The following is a 14,254-nucleotide window of genomic DNA, read 5'->3' on the forward strand; positions in this document are numbered from 1 at the left end:
TGTTACTACCTGAGGGGTTCCCATAAAAATGAATAACCTGGACATTGAAGAGCTGAACTGAATAGGAGACCATTTTGCAAGAGTTCTGACCTGAATGGGGCAAAGCTGAGTGCCCTGATTTTCAGTATTACTGTACTGAAACATTGATACTTTTTGTTTTGTTTGAAGGTTGATTTCATTTCCTATTACTCCTAACTTCATATTCAACTCACTGAAAATTTAAACTGGAGTATTTTGAAGTAGCCTCCAGTTCTTTTACATCTTTTCTTTATTTTTTAAATTTTAATTACTTCCACATGACTGGGGTGAACTGCCCTGGTCCTGTAGAGATTGCAAACAGGAATATGAGATTTCTTTTTGTTTTTTTAAGTTTTTTTGATGTGGACCATTTTTAAAGTCTTTATGTTTGTTACAATATTGCTTCTGTTTTATGCTTTGGTTTTTTTGGCCGAGAGGCATGTGGGATCTTAGCTCCCTGACCAGGGGTCGAACCCACATCCCCTGCCCTGGAAGGTGAAGTCTTAACCACTGGACCGCCAGGGACGTCCCAATATGAGATTTCTGATGATGCACAGCCCAAGCAATGCCTCCTTAAGCAAATTCTTACAGGAACTTAAGAAGAACAGACTTACCACCACAGTAAGAGTGTGTGAAGCTGCATGTAACACTTCCATTTTGGAGAATGAAGGCATCCATGTTCTGGACTGGTCTTTTGATGATGGTGCACCACCATCCAGTCAGATCGTTGATAAGTGGTTAAAACTTGTAAAAAAGAAATTTCTGATCCTGGTTGTTGTATTGTGGTCCACTGTGCTGCAGGTCTTGGGAGAGCTTCAGTGCTGGTTGCCCTAGCTTTAATTGAAGGGGGAATGAAGTATGAAGATGCAGTGCAATGCATAAGACAAAAGCCCTGTGGAGCTTTTAACAGCAAGCAACTTTTGTATTTGGAAAAGTATCTTCCTACGATGTGCTTGCGCTTCAGAAACACCAGATACAGTTGTTTCAACCAGTGAAAGAGCGCCGCCTGATGCTATGGCCTTGGAAAAGAAACTTGAGATGGAACCTCATATATGTCAGCCATTATGGAGACTTGGTAAATACTAAGTCCAATGAAGCTTGTATAGGAATATTGAAAGGCAGTTGTAGCAGGCCACAGGCTTACCAGAATTAGAGCCTTCTCTCTCTTTCCTGTTATTTTGACACTTAGTGAAAGACTCTAGCTCTCCAATATCTAAAATGTGTGTTTTTATTTGTATCAATTGTATCTTTTCAATATACAAGAAATTTAGAGTAGTGAGGTGCCAAAATACCCAGCATGATACTTGTATACTTTTAGTGTCATGTAGTCCTTAGGAGGTTTATTCCTTAAGTCATTTCAAACATTGAAGGTAGGGCCTATGTGAACACCTGCTCACGTGATATCGTCCATATGCAAACTGTTATATAGTAGGGTTTGTACAACCATTAATTTTGCTGGATTTGTGCAAAGTCTTAGGTAATTTTGAATTTGTTTCTATAAACTCAATGTTTGTGCTGTTATAAAAGCTTCCATTTTGAAAAATCAAACACACACAAAACTCTTGTTGATAGTTCAGTCCATGTTGCACAGAAGCACATAGTTTCCAGACAAATAAGAATTATAGCCAATTTGAAGTTTGCGGTTTGGGGTGCAACGTAACAGAGAGGGCCTGAGAAAAGAATGGGCAGGTTAGGGCAGGGGGGCTATATTTCCAGTAAAATTTTTCCAAATGTTTTTAAATTCAGTAAATATTTTTAAAAGGTTAAAGTACTTTCTAATTGTAGCTGTAAGTCTGATAATATTCTGGAAACCCTGTAAAGTTTTGTTCCATACCTATTAGAAGTTATTTACCAACTATTATTCAAATTGGAAGTTTGTTAAAATTAATTAATTAATTAATTAATTGTAGTTGGGAGAAGAGTAATAATTAAATTAGTATTACACATATTTTGTTTCAGATAAAGGTCAAAATTCATCATACTTTTCTTTAAAGTAGTTCCAAATGATGTGGCTACAAACATTCATAGGGAAATTAATGACATACCTTTCAAGGAATAAATACATGAGTTGTTTTTGTAAAATTAAAAAAAAAATCTCATTTTACTAGTTGAAATATTGGGCATTGAATACTTTCTAAACTCTAGGCCAAGAAAAATGCACTGGAACTCCAAGGGAGGATAGGATACTCTAATGGCCTTCACAAGGTAACAATCTTGTAAAGCATTAATACAACTTCTTGAAAACTGCAAGTGCAGCGATAGTTGGTAAGGATAAACAACTTCAGAAGCACAAAGGTGAAACTTAGCCATCGCTGCTCCTGGGAAAGAGCGGTCAGACAACTTTTACAGAAAAGGACTATACCAAGGAGGGATGGTGTGGTAGATTGAATTACTGGTCTCATTCCCCACTCTCAATATAAGTATTCTTCCACCCTGTTGCCAGGGCCTTACGGTTGCTGAACTGCATTTCCCTGCTTTTTGAACTTGTATATGGCCATGTATGTGTCTTGCTTTGGCCAGTGGAATGTTACCTAGTGTGATGTAAGCAAGGGCTTGAAATATTTCATCACAGGTTGGCTTGGCTCTCGACACCTCTGCCATCTCCATGAGAAAAAAATGCCCTAGCTATCCATTGCTCCTTTAGTTGGGGTTGCAGAATGATACATAGAGCAGACTTAAGCTTGATGTATTACCTGTAGCTAAGTCCAGTTGAACTGCTAGGTACCAGCTAAGCCAAGCCTAGATCAGCCAAACCCTAAGCCACTGAAAAACTGAAGTGTTTTATTATGCAGCATTATTGTGGCAATAGCTATCTAGTACAGTTAGCCTTTCAGCAGCTATTTTTTAAAAGTGTGACATGCAAAAGTAATAATATATGGACCAGCTGAAAACTCCAAAGTATTTGATTAATTAATTGAAACTCATTATTACTGTAATGTAATGTACATAGGACCTAGTATGCTTTAATACAAAGTTTGAATTTATTTGAATATCTTTGAAATTGTTTCCGAAAGGGTAAGGATCATTCTCAGTTTTCATTGTATGTAAACACTTCACACAGTGCCTGATACAGAGTAATCAACTTCATTGAAATAAATGAATTTAGACACTCTAAAGCAATCACCTATAATTGTTATAAACATAGTTGAACATAATCCAGTGTAAAATCCTAGATTGGAGAATTTCATATTTTGTGATCCATACTATGGTCAGCAAGTCTTTGTTTAGTTTTAATATTAGGACCAAAGCCAAAGATGGGAGCTTTACAAACTGTGGTGTCTAAAAACTGATGTATTGTAACTGAACCAGGTCCGTTTGCCCAAGGCACAGTAAGTCAAACGCTGAGATGCCGAGGTTTGTGGCCAAGAGTTTATTCACAAGGCAGCCAAGGAAGGAGATGGAAACCAAGTCTCAGATCTGCCTCCCGGAAGGGGAGGGTGTTGGAATATTTATGGGATAAGCAGGGTGATCTTCAGCGTGGGGAAAGGTGATTGGAGATAGGGGAAAAGGTGAGGAAATTGGTTTTCTGCTCAGGTGCATCTGGGTTACATGCTTCTGCAGATTCAAAGTGGGGTCTCTTAGCATGATCTGAGGGAGGAGTTTCTGGCCCTCTGACGTCAACAGGCAATCATCCCACACCTGCGCAAGCACAGTTTCAGCGTCGGTTTCCTACCTGCTTTAGCTGGCTTGCACTGGACAAGAGCTAACTTCAAGTTCCTGTAAAACAGCTGGGCTACCATGAAGCTGGGAAGGTATGTAATTAAAGAGAGGGGAAAAAGAAAGGAAAATAAAATAACTAAAGCAAGTTTCTTCAGTGAAGGCAGGCTACAAGCAGGGTTTTTTTTTGGCGGTACGCGGGCCTCTCACTGCCGCGGCCTCTCCCGTCGCGGAGCACAGGCCCCGGACGCACAGGCCCAGCGGCCATGGCCCACGGGCCCAGCCGCCCCGCGGCACGTGGGATCCACCCGGACCGGGGCACGAACCCGCGTCCCCTGCATCGGCAGGCGGACCCCCAACCACAAGCAGGGTTTTTTTTAACAAGCTGTTCCCTTAGCTGCTGTTCTATAAGACAAGCTCAAGAATTCCTGTTAGTCATCAGCTTCTGTTAACTCTATGGGGCATGTTTTCGGTATTTCTTTCCTTACTCAAATTTAGGATACACTGTGATATTTAACCTACCTACGTATAATTTAATAGAACTAAACACACTAGTTCCTCGTGAGAAATTTTGTTTTCCACATCTTTTCCCTCCTTTTGTTACCGATTGAATTGGGTCCTGCTGCTCACTGCTTACAAAATCAAACGCATAAGCGTTGGTAGAGGGGAAAGTTGTCTTTAATCAGAATGCTGGCAATCTGGGGAGATGGTGGACTCAGTGTCCCCAAAGAACCACTTCTGAAGAGTCTGCTCGGCCATGAAAGTTTTAAAGGAACGGGGGGAAGTGATCTCGGTTAATCATTGAGATAGGAGGGTCAGAGTCATGTCATCCCCTACTGCATGCAGGCTCCTCGGGATCTTCCTCTAGATGTTATCTTGTTCACACAGTTGGTCACACTGTTTGTGAGATTATGGAAGGGGAAGCTAGGGAAGAGATCTGGTCATTGGTTAATTACTTATTCTTCATTCCTACTTCTTTTGGTCTACGGAAAGAACCGACACGTTAGGCAAGGTATTGTGTGATTAAAAGATTTGAAAGGTGTGCTCAGGTGGAGATGAGTAGAGCACGGGGGTGCCTGGTTAAAAGTTAGTTACCAATATAGCTTTGTTAAAATGACAAGGAAAGGGGCTCCCTGCTGAGGCCAGTTTCTGGCAAAGAACTGCTTACCCTTTCTTTACCTGAATCCAAAATCCAAAGTGACACCTTTTCCAGCTCATATATTATGAGTGACAAAACTCTGAAAAATGCTAACATATCTTTCTTTTTGATGGCAAATAAGCAAAGTAAAGCAGTAATACTTCCCAGTTGATTCTGATGGGGGTAAATTATAGACATATACATAACTGCTATTTTTGTCATCTGAGTTGACATCGACTACAAATTGCCACCAGCACAATGAAAAACTGGTCCAAAATGTGGGTCATAAGAGTTTATTGTATATAAATTCTTGCAATGATAGACCTAGCTGTCTTACTGAAAAATAAATCATAATCTCATTTAACAACACAAACTGTGAATAATTCATTTAAAAATAACGCATAGAATTTCAAATTTAATTTTGCTTTAAATATTATCCATACACTATAATTGGGCATTTTACACATTTTAAGATTTCTTTAATTCAGTTATTTTCTCTTCTCCTTAAGTATCTTCGGTTCATGTAAGCACTAAAATTGTTTGGTCTTTCTCTGATATGCTAAATTCATGTTTCCTTCTGAATATAAAATACAGTATGCAACTTTCCAGAATTGTGTCAACCTGTATCATCTATATTATTCTTCCAAAATATTTCATTGAAAGGTTATATTTAAATCAAATTTCAAGGACACATAATATGTCTTTCGGAATTACAAAAGAACCAAAAAATATACAAATAGCTAAAACTAGACACATCTCCACGTCCAGAAATATATATACATATGAAAAAACCGTATTTTTTCCACATATTTGGCTCAGTGTTTGTGTGTATTAGTTTGAGTTTGAGCTTGTGTTACTTAGGAAGTTGAAAGCGAGTAGTTTTTTTTAAAATTATTCATTTATTTATTTATTTTTGGCTTTGTCGGGTCTTGGTTGCTGCGCGCGGGCTCCCTCCAGCTGCGGTGAGAGGGGACCACTCCTCGTTGCAGTGAGTGTGCTTTTCATTTCGGTGGCTTCTCTTGTTGTGGAGCACAGGCTCTAGACGCATGGGCTTCAGTAGTTGTGGCACGTGGGCTCCGTAGTTGTGCCTCGTGGGCTCTAGAGTGCAGGCTCACCAGTTGTGGCGCATGGGCTTAGTTGCTCCGCAGCATGTGGGATCTTCCTGGACCAGAGCTCGAACCCGTGTCCCCTGCATCGGCAGGCGGATTCTTAACCACTTCGCCACCAGGGAAGTCCTGAAAGCAAGTACTTTCAAACTACTTTTCATTAAAGTGTTTTCTCTTTTGGTAGATCTATCAAAATTGTAACTTTGCTCCAATCAGAGGCTACTTTGTAAGACACAAAGATGTAACAATGGTTTAAATGTTGAATCTATGATGATAAATCTGTTATTTGAAGAATTACAAATGTATTTTAAGTTTTGAAAAATTTTATGAACCTCCCTTTTCTCCATGCTATCTAACCCTCCAAATAGAATCACAGTTATAGAGCATATACTTATTTAGATCTATAATAAAAATACTCTCTAATTTAAAATATTTCCTTTTACTTCTTTACAACAGTAGTACCCATGTAACTATAGAAGTATATCACATGAGCTTTGCTATTAAGAATACAAAAAGAAAGATGATGGATCTTGGAGTTATGTATTCTTTTTCTGAAATGTTAGTATTTTAGAAAATAATTATATTGAGTTAAAATAAAAATCAAATTTAATCTCTTCAATTTTATCTTCAGAAATTTGTATACTCTTCTGATTGAGTCATTAGCTATTATTTTATCTTGATACAACTCTATTATGTTTAAGATTATTTGCAAATATCAGAAAGTTTGGAGCAGATAATTCTCTGTCTCCCTCTCTCTCTGTCTCTTTCTCTCTCTGTCTTTCTCTCTCCTCTCTCTCTCTCTCTCTCTCTCTCTCTCTCACACACACACACACACATACACACACACACACACACACACACACACACACATTCTTCATTCCCTTAAAACATTTTTGCCAAGTCATAACATCGCAGTGGTCTATATTTAGACAGATAGACAGTTTTATTCCAGTGCTTTATATGTATATAATGTGCTGTAACACAATGACAGATTCAATTTTTGTTTTGTTTTTTTAGCTACATAAGCTACACAAGGAATGCCTGTTTATAATACATGAGCTGAAGAGCTTGAACATGCCTCACCTTGAGGAACATAAGCTGTCCTACTACTTCTTTGGCATATTTAAATGCTGTGATCAAAACCAGCAATTATCTTTCTTTATTAACAGCTATAAAGAGCCTATTTGCTTCCATGTTAGTGCTTACTAAATTGATCTTGGTTTTACTGAGTGCCAAATATGAATATGTTAATGCCTCTCCATATTAGTATAGTATACAATTGCAGTTCTTCTTGAGGAAAAATTAAATGAAATTTTGGTAGAACTATCAGTTTATAGACACTAAGTCATATGGAAAATTAACAGATTTACTGGTGTCTTTTACAGCTTGCTTTATTGAAAACATGGTCACAATGTTTAAATGAGCAAAGATAATGGTTGTACGGTGCAATATCAATTGCCTGTTATTGCACCTACCAAATACTTAAACAGAAGGAAAACATGTAAGCACCATCACTGTGAAACTAATACTTTATAGTCTGAGTTTTGCATAAACTGAGATGGACCTGTTTATAAAACACAAGTCAGTCTCTCTATATCTGTAGTGAATGCTTACTTGCCTTTTGGGTTAAGCGTCACAAAGTACTTGCTAATCAAAGCGCAAATTAACGTAGAGCCCTGAGAAGCCATCATATTAAATTCAATTTAATGAAGTTGATGCATATCTCTCCTTTTGGGCTCTCAGGGTTTTTTTTCCAGGATTATTTTTTTCAGATAGCTTTATAGAAATATAATTCACACATCAAACAACTCACCCATTTAATATGTACAATTCAATGGTTTTTTAGTATAATCACAGAATTGTACAACCATCACAATACATTTTAGAACATTTTCATCACCTCAGAAGGAAAGCCCGTACTATTTAGCTATCACCTGTTAGTCCCCTAACCCTAAGCAATCACCATTCTCCTTCTACCTCTATTTGCCTGTTTTGGATTTTTCATGTAAATGGAAATATATAGTATAGTATATTTTGCAACTGGATTTTTTCACTTAGCCAAAATGTTTTCAGAGTTTATCCATGTTGTGGGATGTATCAGTACTTCATTCCTTTTTATAGCCAAATACTATTCCATTGTTTAAATATACCACTTTTTCTTTGCTTATTCATCAGTTGACAAATATTGGGTTTCTAGCTTTCGGCTATTATGAAGAATGATGCTATGAACAATAATGTGCAAGTTTTTGTGTGGACATATATTTTCATTTCTTTTCATTCGAAAGTTAGGAGTGAAATTGCTGGGTCAAATGCTAACTGTTTAACTTTTGGAGGAACTGCCAGAGTGTTTTCCAAAGTGACTGCACCATTTTGCGTTACCATGAACAGTGAATGAGGATTTCAGTTTCTCTGTATCCTCACCAATCCTTGTTATTATCTGACTTTTTGATTATCATCCTACTGGGTGTGAAGTATCTCATTGGTGTTTTGATTTGCATTTTCTGAGGACTAATGATATTGAGCATCTTTCCATATGTTTACCGGCCATTTGTATATCTTCTTTGGAGAAGTGTCTATTCACATTCTTGCCCATTTTTGATTTGGGTTGTTTGTCTCTTTATTACTGAGTCTTAAGAATTTTTAAAAATTTTACTTATACTTTATTTTTTGAGTGAGAAATCGTATCTTTATTTTCATTATTTCCAGCCTTATTGAGGTATGATTGACAAATAAAAATTGTGCATATTTAGATTGTATATTATTTTTTAAAGTGTACAAAGTGTTGACTTAGTATACATATATATTGTGAAGTGATTACCAAAATCAAGTTAATTAACACATTCATCACCTCGCAGTTATCTTTTTCTGTTTTGTTTTGCCGTGAGAACACATGATTTACTCTTTTAGCAAGTTTTAACTATACAATACGGTATTATTAACTATAATCACCATGCTGTACATTAGATCCCCAGCACATATTCACCTTATTACCGAAGTTTGTGCCAACTTTGCCAACATACACCTCCGCATTCCCCCACCCCCAGCCCTTAACAACCACCATTCTACTCTCTGCTCCTATTAGTTTGCGTTTTTTAGATTCCACATATAAGTGAGATCATACAGTATTTGTCTTTCTGTGTCTGGCTTATTTCACTTAGCATAAGGTCCTCTAGTGTGATATTGTGATTTCTAATAAGAAATATATATCTGACCTTCATCCTCTTTTCTGGTTCAGAGCTTCTAAAACCCTTGGAATTTCCCTAACTGAAGAGAACAATAGAGGTGTCTTTTGTTGTGTTGATATCAGAGGTGACTATTGGAAAGCGCCTAAGGATAGGGGCTGGTTGCCAGGGAAGCCGACCTTGTGATAAGAGGGTTGGAACTTCCAGTCCCACCTCCAGGCCTCGGGGGAGGGGAGAGGAGAAAGGATGGAGATTGAATTCAATTGCCAGTGGTCAGTAATTGAATCAATCATGCCTATGTAATGAAGCCTTCATAAAAACCCCCAAAGGGACAGGGTTTGGAGAGCTGCGTGGAAATTAGGGGAGAATGGCAGGCTTGGAGAGAGCATGGAAGATCAGAGCCATTCCCACATACTTTGTCTTATGCATCTCTTCTGTATGGCTGTTCCTGAGTTATATCCTTTTATAAGATACTGGTGATCGAGCAAGTAAAATGTTTCCTGAGTTCTGTGGGTAGCTCTAGTAAATTAATCAAACCTAAGGAAGAAGGGGGTCCTGGGACCCTCTGATTTATAGCCAGTCTGTCAGAAGTACAGGTAACAAGCTGGGCTTGCCACTGAAATGTATGCCCAGAAATGTATGTGGATGGGTGGGGCAGTCTTGTAGGATTAAGCCCTTTATATGTGGAATCTGATGCTATCTCCATGCAGATAGCGTGAATTGCATTGGTTTTGGGAAGGCTACCAGAACATATGTTGAAATTGGTTCCAGAAATCCAAAAGATGTAGGTTTATCCATGTTGTCACAAATGGCAGCTTATATTTTAGGTACAAATCCCTTATCCAATATATGATATCCAAATATCTTCTTCCATTCTGTAGTTTGTCTTTTCAGGCTCTTTATAATGTCCTTTGATGTTTTAAATTTTTATGAGGTCTAATTTATCTATTTTTTTTGTTTGGATCATTCTGCTTTTGTTATCATATTTAAAAATCCATTGCCAAACCCAAGGTTACAAAGATTTACCCAAATGTTTTCTTCTTTGAGTGTTATAGTTTTGACTTTTACATATAGGTCACTGATTTATTTTGAATTAAGTTTTGTACGTTCTTTGAGGTAAGGGTGCAACTTGCTAGCCAGTTTTCCCAGCAACGTTTGTTGAAAAGGCTATGCTTTCCCCATTGAGTGATCTTGACATCTTTATTGGAAAATATAGTTATTTTTAGTAAACAAATTTTACTTATGTTAACATATGTTTATTGTTTATATTTTTATTAAGTAAATAAATATATAATTTCTCAGTTTTAATTTTCATATCAATAATAATAGAGAATACCAATATAAACAAAATACCTCATAGATATTTTGTAAATTTGAGTGTAAAGAGCTGTTGAGAGCACAGTGGTTAAGAACTGCTGGTTTGGATTATAGCAGAGACAGCAGAATTCTAGAACCAGCAGCTGTAGCAGTGGTTTTCAGATTATGGCAGAAGCAATGTGATTTGAGAACTGACAGACATCTGGAGTTACAGATTTCTTAGCTGACAGACAGCTTCCTAATTCTGGTTGTCTGATCTTGACAGGTTCAGAAGCCTCCTTGATGGTCCATTTCTGTTCATGGATTTGAGGTTCAACTATTTTACATTTTTCAGCCTGGCCAATTATTCAGTAATATATTTAATACTGTGTAAGTAATCTGTTTAAAAATAGAGTGGATTCTATTCTCTGGCAAAGAACTAGAAACCACATAAAAGTAACAGAGCAGATTTTAAAATGAACCAAATAAAAATCCTAAAATCAAACAAAAATGGAAGAACCCTGGAGAGACAAAACCAAAAACAGAGGGGATAAGGTAAGAGTAAGATAAATAGAACACACTAAGAACTTCTAACATTAGTTTAATTGGAGTTCCAGAGGTATAAAAATAATATTAGACTGAAAGAAATATTTGAAGAGAGAATGGCAGACAATATTAAAAATTGATAAGAAATTCCTACAAAGTCCAAGTAGGATAGATACATAGAAAGGAGCATTGATTAACAGAAAATGTGTATTTTAACAGAATCAATGGAGACTTGAAGGCAATGGAATGATACAGTCAAAATCCCCCATATTCTTGACAATACAATGGCCATACATGTGTGTGTGTGTGTGTGTGTGTGTGTGTGTGTGTGTGTGTGTGTGTATGAAAAATTTAAGCATTCAGATAGGTGTTTGGGTGTTTAGAAATATCCCACTATGATTTCGATTTGTATTTTCCAAAAAAATAATGATGTTTAGAAACTTTATACACTTATTGACTTTTGGGGCCTCTTTGTGAAGTGACTTTTCAAGTCTTTTGTCCATTTTTTAAATTAGGTTTTCTTTCATTTACTTGTTGATTTGAGAAAGAATCGCAGAACACACAATCTTTTCAAGCATGCATTGAAAACTTATAAAAGGTGGCCATATATTGGATTATGAAGCCAATCTCAAGGAAATGAAAACATAGGTTTTGTGGGGGTTTTTTTTGTTTTTTTGTTTTGTTTTGTTTAAAGAAAATGTTGGGGGTAGGAGTTTAGTAATTTATTTATTTATTTTTGCTGTGTTGGGTCTTCGTTTCTGTGTGAGGACTTTCTCTAGTTGTGGCAAGCGGGGGCCACACTTCATCGCGGTGCGCAGGCCTCTCACTATCACTGCCTCTCTTGTTGCAGAGCACAGGCTCCAGACACGCAGGCTCAGTAGTTGTGGCTCATGGGCCTAGTTGCTCCGTGGCATGTGAGATCCTCCCAGACCAGGGCTTGAACCCGTGTCCCCTGCATTAGCAGGCAGATTCTCAACCACTGCGCCACCAGGGAAGCCCTTGTGTTTTTTTTTAACAGTATATAACTGTCTTAGAAATCAATATACACAAGTAAGTAATCCCCACTATGTTTGAAATAAATTCAATTCAAAATTACCCATAGGTCAAAGCCAAAATTACAATGGATATTAGATAGCATTTCAATGATAATGAATTATACTGATAATGAAATTATAACGAAAATACAACATTGCCAAGAACACTAAACCCAAAAATAGAAGAAAGGAAGTAATATACAACCGTAGATAATCAATTAAATGAAAATTGGTTGACAATCTCAGAGATCTCATCAGAAAAGTGAAGAAGTAAAACAGCATAGCTATAAAACATAAAGATGGGAGCATCTTTATAAATTCAGTAGACATCAAAAGAGATAATGGAATGATACTATGAACAGCTCTGTCTTAGTTCATTTGGGCTGCTGTAACAATACCATAGACTGAGTAGCTTATAAAGGTCAGAAATTTATTTCTTCCAGTTCTGGAGACTGGGAAGTCTAAGGTCATGGTGCTGGGAGATTCAGTCTGTTGAGGTCTTGCTTCCTGATTAATAAATGACTCTTTTTGCTCTGTCCTCACATGGTGGAAGGGGGACAGGGGTGAGGGAGCTCTCTGGCTGCTTCTTATGTGGGCACTAATCCCATTTGTGAGGACTCCTTCCTCATGACCTAATCTTTCAAGGGCTCCACCTCCTAATATTATCACATTGGGGGCCAAGTTTCAAAATATGAATTTGGGGGAGACAAACTCTATACCAATAAACTGGAAAATTTAGAAGAAATTGGCAAATTATTTTTAAAAATCTAAACTGGCTGAATAGTTATATAACTATTAAATAAATCGAATCAATTTTTATTTTTTATTCTTTTTTTTTTTTTTTTTTTTTTTTTTTTTTTTGATTTTGGTTTTCATTGCACAGCTTGTGAGCTCTCAGTTCCCAACCAGAGATGAACCTGGGCTATGGCATTGAAAGCCTGGAATCCTAATCACTAGGCCACCAGGGAACTCCCGAATCAATTTTTAAAATGTTTTCACGAGAGAACTTTGGTCCCAATTTGCTTCATTGGAGGACTATAACAAGCATTTGAGGAAAAAATAAAACCAATTTACACAAACCCTTCCAGGAAACAGAAATAGTTGGAACGGTCTCCACTATTGTGAGAAATAATACTTTTCTGTAAGCACATTCTGTCTTCTCATTCTCCCAGCTCATCTTAAAGGGGCTGGGTTTAACCTCATTTTTCTTGAGGTATTGCTTCACTGTCAGCCTTTTCTATAGCATGGCTTTGACAATATTCTCCATTACCTTGTAACAGCCCTCAGAGAGATATATTTTGGCTACTAAAGAAATGAGAAAATGTGAGACTCTGTGCTCTTTCTTATCCCTTATTCATTCCAGCCTTATTATTTTTTTAAATTTGGATTTGCTATTGAAGACTTTTGTGCTACAGCCCTAAAAATTGTACACCCATTTTGTAATGCCAGGGAAATACAAACATATTGAAATATTAACTTTGATTTACTTTCCATTCCCTAGTCAAATTCAGTCAATAAAATACTGAGCCCATTAATAATTGGAACAATTCCCTAAGTCATTTTGCTTTGGATATTCTTACAGAAGAGCTACGAAAAATAAAATAACCTAATAATTAAGAAATATATCACCAGGATTCCTATTCTAAGAGTTGGTGGAATTGTTTTGTCCTGTTCTTACTCCATCGCAGTTTAAGGAGTAAAATTTAATAATCAATGTAAAAATGGTTTTCACAGTTATCTAAGGAAATAGTTATAGCTAATAAGGGACTAACATGAAAAGAATTGGCTGCTATTTGCCAGTATAAGCAATGATAAAAATAATGAGCTCTTCAAGTACGTGCTAGTATTAATCCCACAGGTTCTGGCAATGAAATCTTTATAATGATGAGCAGTCATTGTTAATGAAAACGAAGATTATACAGTAGCTTCAAAAAGCTTAACTTTAATCTAATCAATGAACGCCAGGGGTGGGGTTGGGGTAAGGGGATAGAGGCTGGTTTATAAAAGTAATTTATTTGATTTCTCAGGTTCCAGATAGTGTTCTGGAGTTTTGGGTTGTGTAGCCCTCTATGGATGAAAACAAAAAAACTAATAAGGAATAGGAAATGATCTCTATTTCTGTTAAAATTAGCCCATGACAATAGTATACAAATATATACTTTTAAAATTACACATGATTAATTAGTTTGGTTTAATTTTGGAATCATGTCGTAATCAGAAGACTGGAATCCCTTTCAGAAGCCTCCATAAAGAGTTATTCTAGTATGTGAAAGAGTG

The 14,254-nt window shown here is 36.9% G+C and overlaps 1 pseudogene; it reads left to right on the forward strand.

Annotated features, from left to right (window-relative positions):
• Positions 1 to 552: 552 nt before the first annotated feature.
• Positions 553 to 1,013, forward strand: LOC103070775 (protein tyrosine phosphatase type IVA 1 pseudogene; annotated as a pseudogene).
• The last annotated feature ends 13,241 nt before the right edge of the window (positions 1,014 to 14,254 follow it).

This window comes from Lipotes vexillifer, unplaced genomic scaffold (assembly GCF_000442215.2).
Source record: "Lipotes vexillifer unplaced genomic scaffold, Lipotes_vexillifer_v1.1 scaffold288, whole genome shotgun sequence".
In the NCBI taxonomy this organism is placed as follows: Eukaryota; Metazoa; Chordata; class Mammalia; order Artiodactyla; family Lipotidae; genus Lipotes; species Lipotes vexillifer.